This window comes from Octodon degus, unplaced genomic scaffold (genome assembly GCF_000260255.1).
Source record: "Octodon degus isolate 3935 unplaced genomic scaffold, OctDeg1.0 scaffold00202, whole genome shotgun sequence".
Classification (NCBI taxonomy): domain Eukaryota; kingdom Metazoa; phylum Chordata; class Mammalia; order Rodentia; family Octodontidae; genus Octodon; species Octodon degus.
Window position 1 is genome coordinate 4,212,041 of NW_004524778.1, and position 17,657 is coordinate 4,229,697.

Here is a 17,657-nt window from a genome sequence, read left to right on the forward strand (position 1 = left end):
TTTTTTAGCATATCAGGCTTTTATTTTTATTTTTATTTTTTTCCATAATTTTATTGAGAAACAAATAACAATGAGACAGTTTTAAATCAAATTGGTAGGACAGTTCCAATAATTAACGCATTGCATCCTGCCTTCCTAGTGGTTATTTGTTGTACAAGATGCACACATGATATCCTATTTACAAGCACTATTAGAACAAATCCTTCTATTCATTGAATTAAGAGAATGTAACTGTATATCTATCCTAACCATTTTGAATACACAGATACAAAATGGTCATTCATCTGTATCCTCTTTTTTTGTTTAGTTCTGTCATTTAAATATTATAGGTGTGTGAACTCAGCAAAATATTCCAAAATAGCCCAGTAGTCCATAATAGAATTGGGTCTTCAGCTAAGTGTTTTTCATATCAATTCATTTGATATGAAATTCTCACTTATGGCTATATATATTAATCTTTTCTTGTATATATACATATGGAAATATATATGTGTAACATATAAATATATGATATATAGTGGTATCTCTGTGTTTTTCTTTTCTTTTCTTTTCTTTTTTTTGTTTTAGTACTGGGGATCAAACTTGGGACCTCGAGTTTGTCAGGCAGGTGCTTATGCTGTTGAGCTATCACACCATCCACGAGGTACCTCTGTTTGCAAAATTAATTTGTTCTCTGATTTTGGTAAAGATGATCATGTTTATGTTTGGGTGGGCAAGAAAGATGGCCTTGGTCCTGTTTGCCACCCAATGCAATGTATGCAAACAGAAATAAAATTTCGCATTATGTTTCTCTTCTGAACCAAATTGTTTTCAAACAAAAGCATTCAAAAATCTAGATGGCTGTGTCGGCCCCACCATCGGCCATGCTGAGCCAGTGACTGAGCTCTGCATGGTAGTGCACACCTGCAATCCCAGCATTGGAAAGGCTGAAAACAGGAGGATGACTACCAGTCCGAGTTGTGCAGTGAGAACCTGTACCAAATACATAAAAAAAAATTGAGACACCAGTGTGTGTGTGTGTGAGATACATACACACAATGCACACACACAATCAATGATCTCTCTCTCTCTTTCTCTCTCTCTCTCTCTCTCTCTCTCTATATATATATATATAGAGAGAGAGAGAGAGAGATATATAGATAGATAGATAGGCATATAGATACATATATAGATATATAGATATAGATACAGATACCGAGAGAGAGAGAGAGAGAGAGAGAGAGAGAGAGAGAGAGAGAGAGAGAAGGCAAGGGGAGAGAGAGCTATTGAATTCCATCATAAAAGGCTTTGAAATACATTCAGTAAGAAACAATTTAAAGAATACATATTACTAAGGATTTCAACAATATTTGTCTCAAGTAATGGAAAATTGAACTTTTGTTTAGCTTTGTATTACAGCATAAGTAGAATACCTAACATATACTGGACCATTGGTGAATGTTTGTAAATTTTGTAAATAAATGCATAGATATATAAATGATTTTATCCATGTGAGTTTCTCATAATTGGTCATTTTCTTTCTTCTCTGTCACTATTTACATCCATAAGAAGATGGTGAAATTATTTCACGCACTGTGTGTTTCCTTTATCTGATGGTAAACCTGGTACCTAGCAATAACAACAGAAATGTTCTAAAAACCAATATAATTTAATAACAGATGAAAATGTAAGTGCATCAATAGGGCAGTAAGTTAATTGTATTAAGTTAGCTGTTTTATTCACTAAATAGTTAATTTTTCATCTTAAATACTTACACATCATCATAGACAAACCACCACATCTTCATTATTTTCTTTTTACTTAGGCAAAAAACCTGCCACCCGCAAATCCAAGGATGGGAAGTATAGGTTGGCTCACCATTTGTAGATGTTTCACTACAGTATCTCATTGTGCTGCAGGCTTGAAGATAAGGTGGCATGGCAAAGGGGCATGGCAGGACAGAAACAGCTCATAGCATGGAAGAGGAAGCACAGAGGGACCAAGCAAGAAGGGAAGGAGATAGACCCTTCCAGGCCATGCTCCCAGACGCAACTCCAAGCAGGCTCCACCTCCCAGCATTACATTTAGCAACAAACTCACCAAGGACCTCATCCAGTAATGAGTACTTGTCCTCATGATCCAAACATCTCCTGAATACCTTATTTATGAACACAGGTAGTTTTAAGGAATCGTTCTGAAATCCAAAGATTGTACTATATTTCTGTTTGAAAATGAAACATTTCACTCAAACATTTTCACTTCTGTTTTGTTCCTCTTTACAGTTCCTGTGCTGATCAACTTGTCCTCCTGTTGGCAAGTGCAACATCAACTGAAAACTGGTAAGTGAATTTTTCAATGTCACATTCTGATTAATTTGAGAGATGGGCACAACAAGTTTGTTCACAATACATTCATTTTAGTACTATATGAACAAGGATCTGATGGCTGATTGCCAGAATAAAACTCTAAGTTGTAAGCATAATAAAGCTCCAGAACTACAAAAGCATAAATTTTTATGTCATATTTTGACCCATTGCTTTTTGATAAGTCTTTTACATTCTTGCAGTTGTCATTAGAAATCCCTGCTAAGTACAGAGGACTATTAATGCTTTCAGTTCAGCTAGTGATGTATTATGATAAATACATTTCTTAATGTGTCTACTGATGCATACAGAGCATTTTATTAATATTTGAACCTTTGTGTATTTCCCAGCATCTTGTAGTATTTTTGTCTGCTATAGTTTCCAATGGAATGCTGGTAATTGTGGCTAATATATTTCACCCTTGCTGAGATCCTCACTATATTTTTGGACCTAGTTCTAACATTATGACATCTCATTTATTTGCATGAGTATTTTGCAACATTTCAACTAGTCAAATATGTACTCACATTGACATAGGTGAAAGAAACTCCCAACTTGACAGATACCTGGGAAAAGTTCGTGTTCTCTAAAACTGAAGAATGAATATTAGGAACAACGGAGGTTAAGAGCAGCATAAATTTTGGGGAGAAAGAAAGATTTTATCTGAGAGAGGAACAGAAAGGGACCTGAGTGAGGGCCCAAGGAGTCTGTCTTTTTTAAGATTTTTTATAGCACAAAACCACCAGCTGAGGTGGATATAAGGTGGGAAACACAGGAACTCCCTAGATACACATGAGATGGGACAAAACTATGGTCAACCAATAAGATTACAAGCACAAGTACTCAGGTAAAATTGATTAAATCAGAATCAAATGGGTAAGTGAGTCAGAGCCAGGTAGCAAGTAAGCAAGACTACAGAACAGGTTGCTTTTTCTGTTTGGGACTGCGTTAATGTCTCAAGGGCTTTCTCAAGGTGATAGAGACCTATTTAGAATATCATTTCCTGATCTTTATCTGTAGGGAGGTAAGCATTTGTTTGATCTTTTATCTTTTTTTCATAATTTTATTGAGAAACAAATAACAATGAGAGAGTTTCAAATCAAATTGGTAGGAGAGTTTCAATACTTAACACAATGCATACATTCTTCCTAGTGGTTAATTGCTGTACAAGATGACAACATGATATTCTATTTACAAACACCATTAGAACAAATCCCTCTATTCATTAAGAGAATGTAACTATGTATCTATCCTAACCATTTTGAATACACAGATACAAAATGGACATTCATCTGTATCCCCTTTTTTTGTTAAGTTCCATTATTTGAATATTATAGGTGTGTAAACTCAGCAAAATATTCTAAAAGAATCCAGTAGCCCATACTAGTATTGGGTCTTCCACTTGACTGGCAATGTCAGAAATTGTTGACTTGAGTCAACAATATAGCTCAACATAACAGCAAGGCTTTACTTCTTATATTTCGTTTTTATACTTTTCTGCTGGATGGTTAAGACCAAGGTAAAGCAGAACCTATGCAACAAAAGTTGTAGCTTTTGGGTCTGATAAGGTCAGTGAAATTCCCTCAGGATTTTTCCTGAGATCCTGTATCTCAGATTGTAGAACCTTTGTCAGTGTCAGCCAAGTGGATGAGTCATGGCCATTTCTTGGCCAATATGCTCTCTGTGAAAGTCTGAGAGAATGTTTTCTCTCCATGTGACTCTCCTTAGGCACATTCTACACCATCGAGCACTTTCCTCTTTGGCCCCATAATCTCCTTGATCAGAAAATTTGGGACACTATTTGTCATGATCTTTTATCTTTAGATCTGGACCACAGCTGGAGTGCTTATCTCTCTCACAGTTACAAGGTATCTTGTCTTCCATACTGACTCCTTCTGAGGGCCTAGCACTGTCTGTCTGTCTATAATATTTCTATCTGACTCAGCAGCTTACATCAACATGAAGGAATTTTTCACTTCCTGTTTCCATATCAGACAGTTCTTAGTCCACTTCACTGCCTTAGGAACTTTGATTCATGTGGCCAATGTCAAACTCATTACCATCATCATCACCGTTATCCTCTCACTTCACTATGTTGTCATGAAAACACACATTTTACCATAATGAACAATCATCATCCTTTCATGAGTAATCTGATGATTCATTTTTGACCTCCTACAAAACTTTCAATTTTTTATATGCCAGTGTACTGAATTGGGCTACGTCTATCACAAGAAAATGAAAACAAGAAATCCTAGAGTGGAGTCTGTGGATTATACCCCCTGTGATGGTTACATAAACATATGCTAAGTAAGTTAAATGGAGCATTATGTCAGTGAAAATCATATTTGACACTTTTACACACATATACACAACTTGCCTTTCATGATACCAAGTGTATAGATTTTAAGATTGCTCCTTGTATCTCTCAGGCTAAGTTATTGAGATCACAGCTGGATATTATTATGCTAAAGTAAATATTTACATTAAAAAAATAAGTGATGTGCTTGTGAAACCCAGTGTTATGCGCCCTGGGTAAATATCACACGGGAAACTCAAATTATATAGAGTAATCTAGAAGGTAGATAAATAGAACTTGAGTAGAATTCTAAATAATTCTCAAATTTTCATCTATTTTTCAAAAAAATTTTGGTATATATATTGTTTCATTTATGCTACTATTCTGTTAGTTTATTGAAAGTTTTATACTTTTATCATTTTCTTTTTTTGTCCCAGGAAGAGTTTTGTACATTTGATTTGTATTTTGACTAACATTCTGGCCATTCTTCTAAGACTTATTACACAATGCATTAGTTATTGGATTCTCTAATTAATTTTTAAATTTTGTTTTTTCATTGAAATAAATGAATGTCTTTTTGTACTTATAAAAATTTACTTGTGTTATATTTGCAAACCCAAGCTATAGTATAAAAGGTGAATACTGACAAACCACTGTCAAAAATAAAAGTAAAGATTAATAATATTATAGACAAAAAGAAATATTACAACAGATATTACTAAATAAATATCATTTGACTATTATAAAATTATGTATCAGTATTTTCCTATCAATTAGAAAATTAAAGCAAAATGTACAGATTTGGAGAAGCATATAAGCAAACTTGAGCAAAGAAAGCATAAATTAAATAGATCAATAGCAAGCATGATATTTCAATAGTAATAAAAAGCCTCTCAACAAAGCCCAGGACTAAATGGATTTCCAGCTGAATTTTACCAGACTTTTAAAGGAAAATAAAAACTAACACTTCTCAAACTATTTGATGAAATAAAATTGAATATATATATATATATTAAATATGATAACTTATTTGTCTAATATCCTTTGCAGTATAATTAACATATAATACCTGAAAGCTATTCCATTTTTCACTCAATAGAAATATTCTCTAGAAGTTCTTATGCTTTTAAGCTCTTTGTTACTTGTTAATCACCTGGACAAAAATGTGTGCCCAAGCTAAATGATTGCATGATTATGTAAATTATAAATTAGGTAAGGGATTGACAATCAGTATAGACAAAAATAATTTCATGTCAAAAAATAATAATAATTTCATGTCATCTTTGAATACTGTGTGACATTTAGATGTAATATATATTCCACACATTCCTTGCTCCTCTAGAATGCAATAAAACTGGAGTTGTGTTAAACTAATATAAGTCACCACATATTAAACAGAGAAACAAACTTTACTCAAAAAATATTAAAATCCTATGTCTGAGCATAGAAAATTACAAAAAGTCAAAATATTGAATGAAATGCAATAAAAATTTGCATACATTTTTAATACTGAACTTGTAACACAAAACACATTAGCATGATATAATTTCCTTTCATCTGCCAAAGATTTATATTTTTCTAACGTGAATTTATTTTAGCTGATTGACTACAATGTTTCTTTGAAATAGCTCATCAAAATTATGTGCTACTATAAATAGCTAGGAGCAAAATTTATTGCAAGTTTTGAAAGACTTAAAAATGTAATATTTATTATTCAAGAATATCAATAGTGTATAATCAAACTGTCAAGTAAAATTCAGAAAACTCAAGTCAATATTGATGCTTTCATGTTATCACTTTCTTTTTACAAATTTCCTCTTACTTCAAGTTAAAACATGTATCAACATAGATCAAAAATAATTTTCTAGCAAATAAAAAACCCAATAAATATTTACATGATCATAATTTGCATAAAAGTAATTTTTCTTCTCTGACATAGATTATCCACTGTGATGAGTCTAGAAACAAAATAAAATTGCCCTCTTATTTCGAACACATTTCAATGTATCATTGCTGAAAAATAAAAACTAATTTAACAGTTACAAGCAAGTGTGTGAACACTGAGTCATAGAAAATGACTGAAAAATACAGGAAATGACAAATTTTTGGATGTATTTGAAATCTTTCATATGGTAACAAACCCAAATTAAAACAGCTGATTTGTTTCAGAATGTTAAAAGCTCTAAAAAGTTCATTTAGTACATTCTGAGCAAGACAAATAATATAAATTTTCTATTATTTTCAAACATTTACATTAATGTCCACAACCTTCCAACTGATGAAAGTTGGGTAATCACAGTATATAAAGCATTACATCTACGTTACTTAAAATTCTCTTGTAGGTTGGTTTCTTCAGAAATGTCCTAATTATGTAACATGAATTGCTTTCTGCAAATCTGAGCTTTAAATAGCAGTGAGTGGGGGCACTAATATGAGAAGGGACTACTATAGCATATAGTCAAACTTTCAAAGGTTCACAATGGTACTAAGTTATATAAAGTCATTGTGTTGTATTGTCCACTTGAAGAGTATTATTTGTAAAATCAATGTAATATTTATAAGCAACATTAGTTTAATTAAAGATAAAGATATAAATAACTTACAAAATTAATGGTATTAACAAATAATCTTTCATACCCTAAATGCTTTACTTTTGTGTTGCTAGAGATCTTGGAGATTATGTATACTTAAATTCTGAACAAGCTGTCCTGGTACTGATGAAATTCGTTGAGTGCTAATGTTCCCTTAAGAGTGTTGCAATCTAATGGTTCAAGTAAATCTACACACGTTTTATGAAAAAAAATAAATTCTATGTTATTTGTTCTGGAATAGGTTGTTATATTCTTTATTTCCAATAAGACTCTTGAAGATCCTGATTCCAATGGCTCCCAAGCCACAAGTTAAGAACTAAGACAATAGATTGTGGGGGAAACAAAAAAACAGAATGTTGATTTTTTTTTTGTGTGTGTGTGTGTGCGTGTTGGATCATAACATAAATTTCTATGTAATAATTAGTAGAGGAAATTTATTAAACATTTATGAAATGCCACACAATCTACCCTGATTCTTATGTTGTGGCTCTAAAAGTGAAACAAATCCTCTATGCTAAGGGATTGTGAATTTAAGCTTGTCTTACTTATTTATCCACTTTTCTGTGGGTGTGTGGAATTTATTTTAAAATAATTTTAATAAAGTTTCACAGTTCTTCACAGAAAATAAGGAAATATTAAGGAAAAAAGGAAATACTAAGTTGAAGCTTACATTTATATCTAAAGATTCGTAAGTTGTTAAAGGTTGCATATATATATATATATATATATATATATATATATATAGCACTTAAAACATATCTGTTTTTGTTTTTTTATTTGTTTGTTTGTATTTTAGGGAAGGGTCTATAGGATGTTCAGGGTCAACCTACTAGATGGTTTGACTCATAGTGATCTGCCTGTTTACAGCCTCCCAAGAGCTAGGGTTACAGGAATGTGCTACCATGCCCAGTTCAGTTGCCCTCTCAGGGCACCCCGGGGCCCGGGCCGGCCTAGTAGGCCTGGGGATCGAACCTCTACCCCCTGCGCCTGTTAAAACATATTTAGATAAAGATACATTCCCTGAATTTCTTCAGTTTTCAATGTAGCTGCAATATATATGTAGATTTGATACTACAAATAGTTATATAACTTGGCCTTTAACTGATGTTCTGACTAACATGAGGCTTTATGATTAATTTTATTTCATTAACAGTGTGTTTACCATGCATAGTGGATATATTCACTCTTTAAATATAGTACATGCAGATGTGGCACCTCAGGCCTTTTTTTTCTTTCCCTCCTCTCTGCTTCCATTTGGTTCTATCACGTACTTCATTGTCACAGCTTGTGTCTTGTTTTCATTCGGCCACTTTTTGACACCATCATGCACTCCTGCTATCAGCAGTGAGCTGTATCCTGGTGAATACAGAGCCACAATTCCTACATTCTACATGGCTGAGCAGGAGGACGACGGTTAGAGTCTAGACTGGAAAAATTGGCAAATTAGTAAAGGAATGTCCATATTTAAAAGTAAAAATGGCCTTAGAATATATTTCATTATAAAGTCACTTACTCTTCTATACCACACACATAGAAAAATAACAGAGCTATGGACTTTTGAGAAAGCATACATACTATTTGTAAAAACACGACCTCAACTGATAGGATGTAAGTGCAAAAGGAATAAAGCATTCTGTGTTGTCATTTTTCTCCATAAATAAAACAAGTAATATGTTTAAGAAAATCTTCATGAATACTATATGAAAATGTTTTGAAGGAATATCTAGAGTCAAAGACTATAACGAAACTCTCCAAATCAATATAATAAGCTTTTTGGATTATTTTCTGATTTCTTAGAAGCTTTCACTCTACTTACAATAATGTATAAAATGTTTTTGGTTGGGATTTTTTTATTTATCATCCTAATAAGTTATAGTTATATAAATATTCAACAATATATATAAGGATGACAACCAATGTATTTTGCTTTGAAGAACACAAACAAGACTTAAAGAGCAAAGAGATGCCAAAATTATGCTAATTGTCACATATATCATATATGGATAAATACTCAGTGGTACAAGTTACATTAATAGCTTTTAGAGCAATAATCATTCAGAATCAGTTTATCTCCATAGTAATGATGTTACATTTTTTACATTGTATCTTTCTGTACATATAAATCACCAAGCAAATGTACGGCCTTGATATGGATTAAAGCTAAGATATTCTATCCCCCCAAATTTATGTACTAAATTCTGTGCATGTCAGTGGACTATGGGGGTGCTGTAGGCTTCACTACACTAATCTGCTGAATTCATTGATGAATAGGCTATTAGTAGGTGTGGCCTGGTTGGGGGTTGCTCAGGACTGGATCTGGAAATAGTCCTGCTACAGGCTCCATACGCCTTGCTCTCTCATGCTGTAATAGGTGTAGTAGCTTTCCACTGCCATTTCTGCTTTAGAGTCAACCAACCATGAACTGAATCTGAGGAATCCAGGAGCCAAAATAAACTTCTCTTCCTTAGATCCACATTATATTCTAAGAGGTCTTAATGACTCATTGTCTTGTACAACCAGACACCCACCCATCATTTCATTTATGCATTCACTTCTCTGTACACCTATTTATCTATCTACCTAGCTGGGTTTCCAATAACTTGTCAATGGTAAACTACACATTCCTTCTCAATTTGCCTCAATTCATGACAAATGGCCGTCCCAGCTCAATAGGATAAAGATGAAATTTCTGTATCAATGATAGTATAGCCTATTTGTCCTACTTCCTGCTTCTATGCATCCTTCCCATGTGTCATTCTCAAAAACACTCTTGAATAAATGCCCATCACTGTCTAAGGCTGCATAAGGCTTTGGAGGGCATCTTAACACAAGACAGAACAATTGCTCCTCTCTGTATCAAAATCTGTTTTATTATAAGCGTAATCTAAGATTAAACTGGAGAATAATCTACAGAAAATGAGAGTGAATTCTTGAAAATTGTGTGAATTTGCAGATCAATCACAAAGAGGAAAAATGTTAAGTAGGGGAGAAAAAACCAAAGAGGTACTTTGGCAAGAATATTTTTGTTTACCTATAAGCTGTGATTAACTATGTAAGTGGACATGACATTGTGCCATTCATAAAAAATAGTACATAAAATATATCTTTTAAAGCAAAAGACTACTCCAATGTCTATATGATTAATGTTCTTTTTAAATTTAGACTGCTTTTGAGAAAGTCCACAAGTGTGAAACATCTATTAAAACTGAACCACATCTTAATTTTCATGTGTCAAATCTGGGGATGAATAGAATCAGGATTTACTGAAAACATGCTCTATTAAAACAAATTTTATTGAGTAACAGAAAAAATAAAACTATGCTGTGTTTCCGAAGTAATAAGGATAATCATTTGGTGAAAATAAGTTTAATTAAATGTGAGTAATTACTTATGATGTATATATTAGAATGAAAATCTGGGTATAGCTAGAGAGAAAGCTACAGCTATTCCTAGGAGATATATAACATATACTTGTATTTTATAGACTAAGTGACTTTGCTTGTGCAATATTTTACATATACAGAGTCTGACAAAATGTGTATATTAGGAAAAAATTATTATTAAATTTATTTAGATATGAAATTAATTAGTTCATTTTTGTCTCTACAATTACAAGAGGTACTAAGATGGTGGTCATTAGCTTCCAGGTTTGTACTAATAGGACAAACTGCTGAAATGTGTTTACATATTTTGGCAAATCCTATATTTTTGATATATTGTTGAGAAAACACTTCATGAGACTTTATTTAATGATCTAAAGAACTTCTTGGTACATTATCCTATAAAACATGTTTGGGTAATTAATATGTATTACATAATATACAGCTAGGTAATTCTCATTTATTTTTAACATAGATAAGATAAAAAGACAATAACATTGAAAGTATCATTCTGTAAGGCCAAGGTCACTTGATAATTTCTATGGTTGAGTTAAACACACTATTTTGAGGAAAATTTACTGACATATATGTAAAACATAAGGTAGAGTCTTCTGATGTTTTGGTTTCAATGAAGAATCTGATTAGATTATATATAAATAGTGTTTTGTTTCAGTGTAAAATTTTATTCCATTATTTTTAGTGCTTTGACAGAGAAACTTTTGAGTTTCAGTTTGTAAATATATGTTGAAAGTTTCTAAACTGTCAATGCTGTCCATTGAAATTAATGTTTCTTAAGACATATTAATTGTATATATTAATGGGATTCATTGTGATATATGCAAACATGCACGCAGCTTCCACTTACTGTCCCTAACTACACTTCTCCCATCATCATCTTCAATCCCCACACCCCTGACTCCCTTCTCAGTCCAGTGTAATCCTAGTAACCACCTATCAATTTTCTGCTTTTAATTTATGGACGTGAAAATAAATATATAATATTTGTCTCTGTTTGTAACTTATTTCACTCAACAAGATGTTCTGCAGTTCCATCCATGTTGTGTCAAATGATGGAATTTCATTCTTTTATGCTAGTAATTCTCCACTGTGAATATATACTATTTTTACTTAACTTATTTGTTCTAGCTTTTTCTAGTTTTAAAACAATTTAAATACCTTTAAAAATCATTCCCATGTATTGCAAGTATTGATACGGAATCAAGATAAAAATAAGCAACGTGCAACACTGAAATACTCCCTTTTAAATGTAATATTGTATCTTCCACTATACAGATTCCTCACCAGCATGTAAACTTGCAACATAGAGAAGTCATATTTGACCAGATAAGAGGATAGCTCTTTCACAGATTTCATTGTATTCCTGCTTAAATAATTATCTATTCTGAAAGCTAATTGTCTTAGCTGAAGTCAAATTTTCTCCATTATAGAATTGGAAATCTGAATTCATAACACCTGTCATATGCAACTTTAATATGAAGTATTTTTTCTAGCTGGATTGTTTAATTTTTCCCAGCTGAGTTGCTTATAAAAATTAGTGTTCCAGATCATAGCTTATCTTATGTCAGGTAGAATGTTACAGAGGTATGTACAGCTCTAACTAACTATGCAGAATTTTTAAATCAAGTGTAAGAAGATTTTAACAAGATCCCTGCTATTCTGTGTTCTTCACAAAACCTCACTATTAGTATGATTTCTATGCCACTCCTAAGGTGCATCTTTGTTTACTTAAAAATTATATGTCAGATGTGCAAAACCTTCCATTTATATTTTCTTATAGATGAGTAAAATTTCTAGGTTGAAATAGATTTCCAGAGCCAGCCAGATAGCTCAGTGTACTAAAGTGCCTGCCCAGGCAGACGCAGGGGCTGGGGATTCAATCCTTGGGCTTGCTGTGCCAGCCCCACCCCCGGGTTGCTCTGAGCCAGTGATTGAGACTGGGCGTGGTGGTGCAGGCCTGTAATCCAGCACTTGGGAGGCTGTAAACAGGCTGATCAGTATGAGTCCAATCTATACAGTAAGACCCTGTATACCCTGTCTTAAATACAAAAAAAAAAAAGAAAGAAAAAGAAAGGAATAGATTATCAAATTTTATGTTTAGTGAGATAAACTGAGAAAGAAATCAACAATTACACAGTAGACTAAACAGTGTGTTCTTTCTAATGGACATTGGGAATGTTCATTGAAACTTTTTTCACTTAATATTCTCTTTAAATTTGTGTGGTCCTTTTTGAGAGGAAAAATTTATTCCTCAGCATGTAATCAAGACAGTCCTTGGTTTTCCGTATGCTTCCAGAATCTGTCAAGGTATTTTATTTAAATGATGAATAAGCCTATAAAGGAAAACCACAGCCTCTTCTAGTCAGATAATGTCAAATTTAAAGGAGAGCTTTAACTTGTGTGCCCAGTCTATGCGGGAAGGAACATAACCCTGTCAAAGTTTAATACCATTTTAACACTCAGTGCAGAGCAGGAAATCCAGCTAGCGCAGGTGAGAAAGAATTCACTATTTAAACCAAGCAAAGCAAAAAATATGTCGACGTAAAGAAAGCTGATCACTGCACGCTCCCTCTGCTTTGAATATATAGATAATTTCAATCATTGCAGAGGAGCACACTGTCTTGTAACTTAGGTATCAGACTGACCTCAATTGTTTACTCTCCTTCATTTTTATATACTCATTAAATGACCAGACTTTGAGAGTCTCATATAAATTATATATTGTAAATGTTGAATTATATTGTGTTTTATATTCATCTTCCCTTGGTTTCATATTAGCTCTCCATCACATATAACTGACAACACTAGAGAGGTTTCTTACAGATTCCTTGTCACAGATTTCTTTGTATTACAGTCACAGGTGTAGCCCATTGAAAATTAAATTTAACCATTCATGTTTCATACTTTAAATCGTTCTCCCCTTCCCTGTCTTTGCACTACATCTCCCAAGGTTACACCATACAGATCTTCTCCATGGAGCCCTTTATGTTGTGCATGTCCTGGGATTCCTTCCTCCCTACCTTAGTGATTTGCTCCACTGAATCTTGTGTTCAACAATATCAGTAAACTGTTTAACCAACTGGCTGTGATTCTGATACATGCAAACATTTAAAACTTGCTATGTGTTTGCTTCCATTTGGAGCTATGGATTCACTGATGTAAACAGCATCAGCAAATTTAATGTTTTCATTAGGGCCTATATCAAGAAGCTGTGGGACAGGGGCATAAGTCTTGTTAAGAGGCACCATGTAATTGACAATTTTCATGAGACTTTTCAGATTCCATGGTGTCCTCATGGGCCATATTTTAATCTTCCGTGGGGATTAATGCCATGCAAACCATAAAAAGATCCACTACATATGAACACTTGGAGGATGCATTGAAGTTAGACTTCTCATCTGACTTCCCTTTTCCAGAAGCACGGACTTCTCGGCCATCACCATATCTCACTCAAACACCGCAATCCCAGGAGTGGACTATACCCATATAAAGAAAATCCAAGGAAAAGAATCCAGGTTATCTGTGAATTCAAAGTTATTTTAATCATCTGCAAAGCCATACAGAATTCAAAGCAAGGGGGTCGCACACTAGTAAGGAAGACCCTAAATGGAAACTATAAGACAATTAAACTATTCCAAAGAGGAGGTATAACTCACCCATGAAAATTATATATTCCATTTAGAAATCTCAACATCGTAAAGTTTTTATTGAATTCTGTAAATCTTTGCCTGAAAAGAGAAAATGTCATGAAACAAAGAAAAGTCTGGCTTCCTGATACAAACTGAAAAAAAAAATCACTTGATGATGAAAATGGACTCCAGAATTTGTATGTATTTATCCTGTTTGCCTATGAAGTCAAAAAGCTGCTTCCTACAAAGAAGTATATTCTCCTGCGGTGTTTTTTTTCTATCTGCACATATCGACAACACCGTTTCACCTGAGTGAACTATGAGAAGTGATTAATTTATACAGAGTGAAGGTTAATTTTGTCGCACAGTTCTCCAAGTCTCTATGCAAAATGTAGCAGCCTAATCACTCTGAGCCTGTAGCAGAGGAGTCACACCGTGACAAGAGCATGAAACAAGGCTAGCAATGTGTATTTTCAACTAGAAACAGAGATACAAAATAAGTAAAAAGAGATCAGATGCCCATAACGCTCTCCAAGAGCTCACCCCCGACCCCTAAGGACTATCTAGGAAACCCCATTTTCCCGGTGTTCCAGCTTTTCCCAGTAGCGCCCCCTTCAGGCTCACATGTTCCTAACACGTTGCTTTCAGCCTGATCTAACACAAACTTACTCTCTTCCAGAATCTCTCATTTGAAGAGTGTAAAATTTCAACCTATATCAACGTAGCGTAGTCTTGAAGAAAATATATTATTAAAATGTGAATTTACCCACACACAGAAAGGGTAGTAATAATTGAAACCAGCTTGCTCCATAATTAACAAAAGTCTAAATATGTAGAAAACCTAAACTTGATTTTAGTGATTTAAACTTTCAATTTTAAAACTCGCCTATACTCCCAATTCTGTCTCTATTCAAATATATATTGGAATCTTTCTAAAGTTTTGTTTCATTCTTTGACATGATTGCCTTTTATGAACTGTTTCAGCATATTTTTCAATGTAGATTTGATCATGTTCACTAACTCCCCTGCTTTCACAATATATTACATTTCACTTTAAACATATACTTGACCCAAATTTTATTATCTCCTCTATTTTCAAACTTAAATTTTATTTTTCCAACTTTAACAGCCAGTTATTGGAAGTTTGTGATAAAAATGTGTTTTTTGGTCTGTGGGATGACAGGTAATAGAGGAATCTTGGATTGAACTTTGTAAAAAGAAAAAAAAATAAACTCTAACTGGAGTGAAGTTAACTGGATTTTTCATTCCTAAATATATTCCTTACTTATTATTTTTACTGCAAAAATGCTAGTTACAGCTTAAAATCAGATGGTCTTCTTTGCACAAAATTTGCAATGACAATTGTAAAAAATTGGTACTCTAACAGAACAGATGCATGTATTGCTTCTCACCCTATCTTATGAAGGCCAATGCCTTTCCTATTGAGTCTTACAGGATAGCTCTTGTGTGCTCTCCAGGCACCCATTATTCATCAGCCATTCGTCCACCCAATTTATTATAAAAATGAATTCAAAATTATTCATTGAATAATGCAGCATATTCATTGTAATATGAAGCAACCAGTCACTTTGAATATTGACAAACTTCTGCAGGTTGAGACCACATAAAGATACAACCTCACAGGCTGGGGAGATAGCTCCGTGGCATAAGTGCCTGACTGGCTACTAAAGTGAGCAAAAGGCTAGAGTGAACTGCATAGGGAGACCCTGTCTAAAAAAAAATAAAGAACAAATAAAATAAACAAACAACAAACAAAATTTAAGTAAATTAATAAAATATATATAATCATGGAAAAACAAACATTAAAAATGGAAGTAGAAAACTGGATCAACAGAGCAAGAGAAATTTCTTTATAACATGTTATGTTTTAATGAAAAGCTTTGTTAAAAAGTCTTTTTGAAACACAGTCTCACCCTGTTCCTTAGGCTGGCCTTGAACTCACTTTGTAGCCTAGTCTGACCTCACAACAATTGTCCTGTCTCCATCTCCCAAACATCGGAATTACAGGTGTCCAACACCACACCTGGCAGAGTACTTCTTTTTTCTTTCAGTTTCAATTTTTCTTAAGTTTAAAATTGGAGGTACAACACTCATCTCTTCTAACCTCTGTGATCCTTAAGTGAGAGTAAAAAGCATCTTGATATAGTTGTTTAATTTATGCCCATTCTCATAGATGTTGTCACTTGCATTGGTACACTGAAAAATGGACCCTCTCTTTTCTTCTCTCAGTTAATTTTTTTTCAAATGCATTTAGTACAGGGTCTATGGGGTCTCACTACACAGACCGGACACACAGTGATCCTCCTCTTTTCAGCCTCCCAAGTGCTGGGATTACAGGGGCATGCCACCATGACCCATCTCAGTTGTAGTCTCTGCCCACCAGGGGTGAGGCCTGCACAGAACGCCTGGGATTGAACTCCAATCCCTGAGTCTGCCTAAGCAGGCACTTTAATCTGCTGAGCTATCGGACCAACCCTCCCTTTACTTTTTGTTCCTAAAAATAGTTTTGTTGATAAGTTGTAGATGTACCTAATGTTCATATTCATCTAATGGAATTTGTACCTGTACATCGTATATCTTGATTCTTTTTTTCTTCCAACCCCATTCCCACCTTTGAATTGCTCCTAACCTTGCCCCTCTCTAAGAAGTAATATCCAAGGGGCCAGGGAGATGGCTCAGTAGAATAAGCACTTCCCTGGCAAATGCAAGGGCCTGAGTTCAATCCCCAGTTATGAAAAAAAAAAAAAAAAGTAGTGTCCATTTAAGAAGTTCTTAATTCTGTGTTTTGTTTGGCAAATATTGTGGTAGAGATTTTGAGATGTGTCATCAAGCTTAAATTTATACCTTTGTGCTTTGTTAAATTTCTCTGCTATTATCATGTGAACAAAATCATTCATCTGCTGAAGCTAAGACCCACTGTGAACAACTGTGTAGGCTTCCCAGTTGTCTTAGCCAAGCTACAGACCAGACAAAGTCCACAAAACCAACGTAGCCTTGTCAAATGATTGCAGATGTATTCATAAGCTTTTCAGGATCAGCTACTCATAGGCTGAAACCAAATCAGGACCTTTATTTTTCTGGTCCTGGTGGTGTGCATTGTTCCCTAGAAGTACTTATCTAATAACCATGCCATACTTTGGCGCACATATTATACAATTTAGGGTCTTGGCAGATTGTAATTCTTAGTTTACAAGATATATGTCATTTCCTGTGCATCATATATTTTGCAGGAACAGGCATCATATCTTGTTCAATTTTGGATTTTAACAAGACTAAATGGTACACACTCATAAATTATATTAGCTTATAAATTCATTCCAATTATTCATGTAGGCACAGCTTGGGATTGTACTTGTTTTCTAAGCTTATCAAAGAAT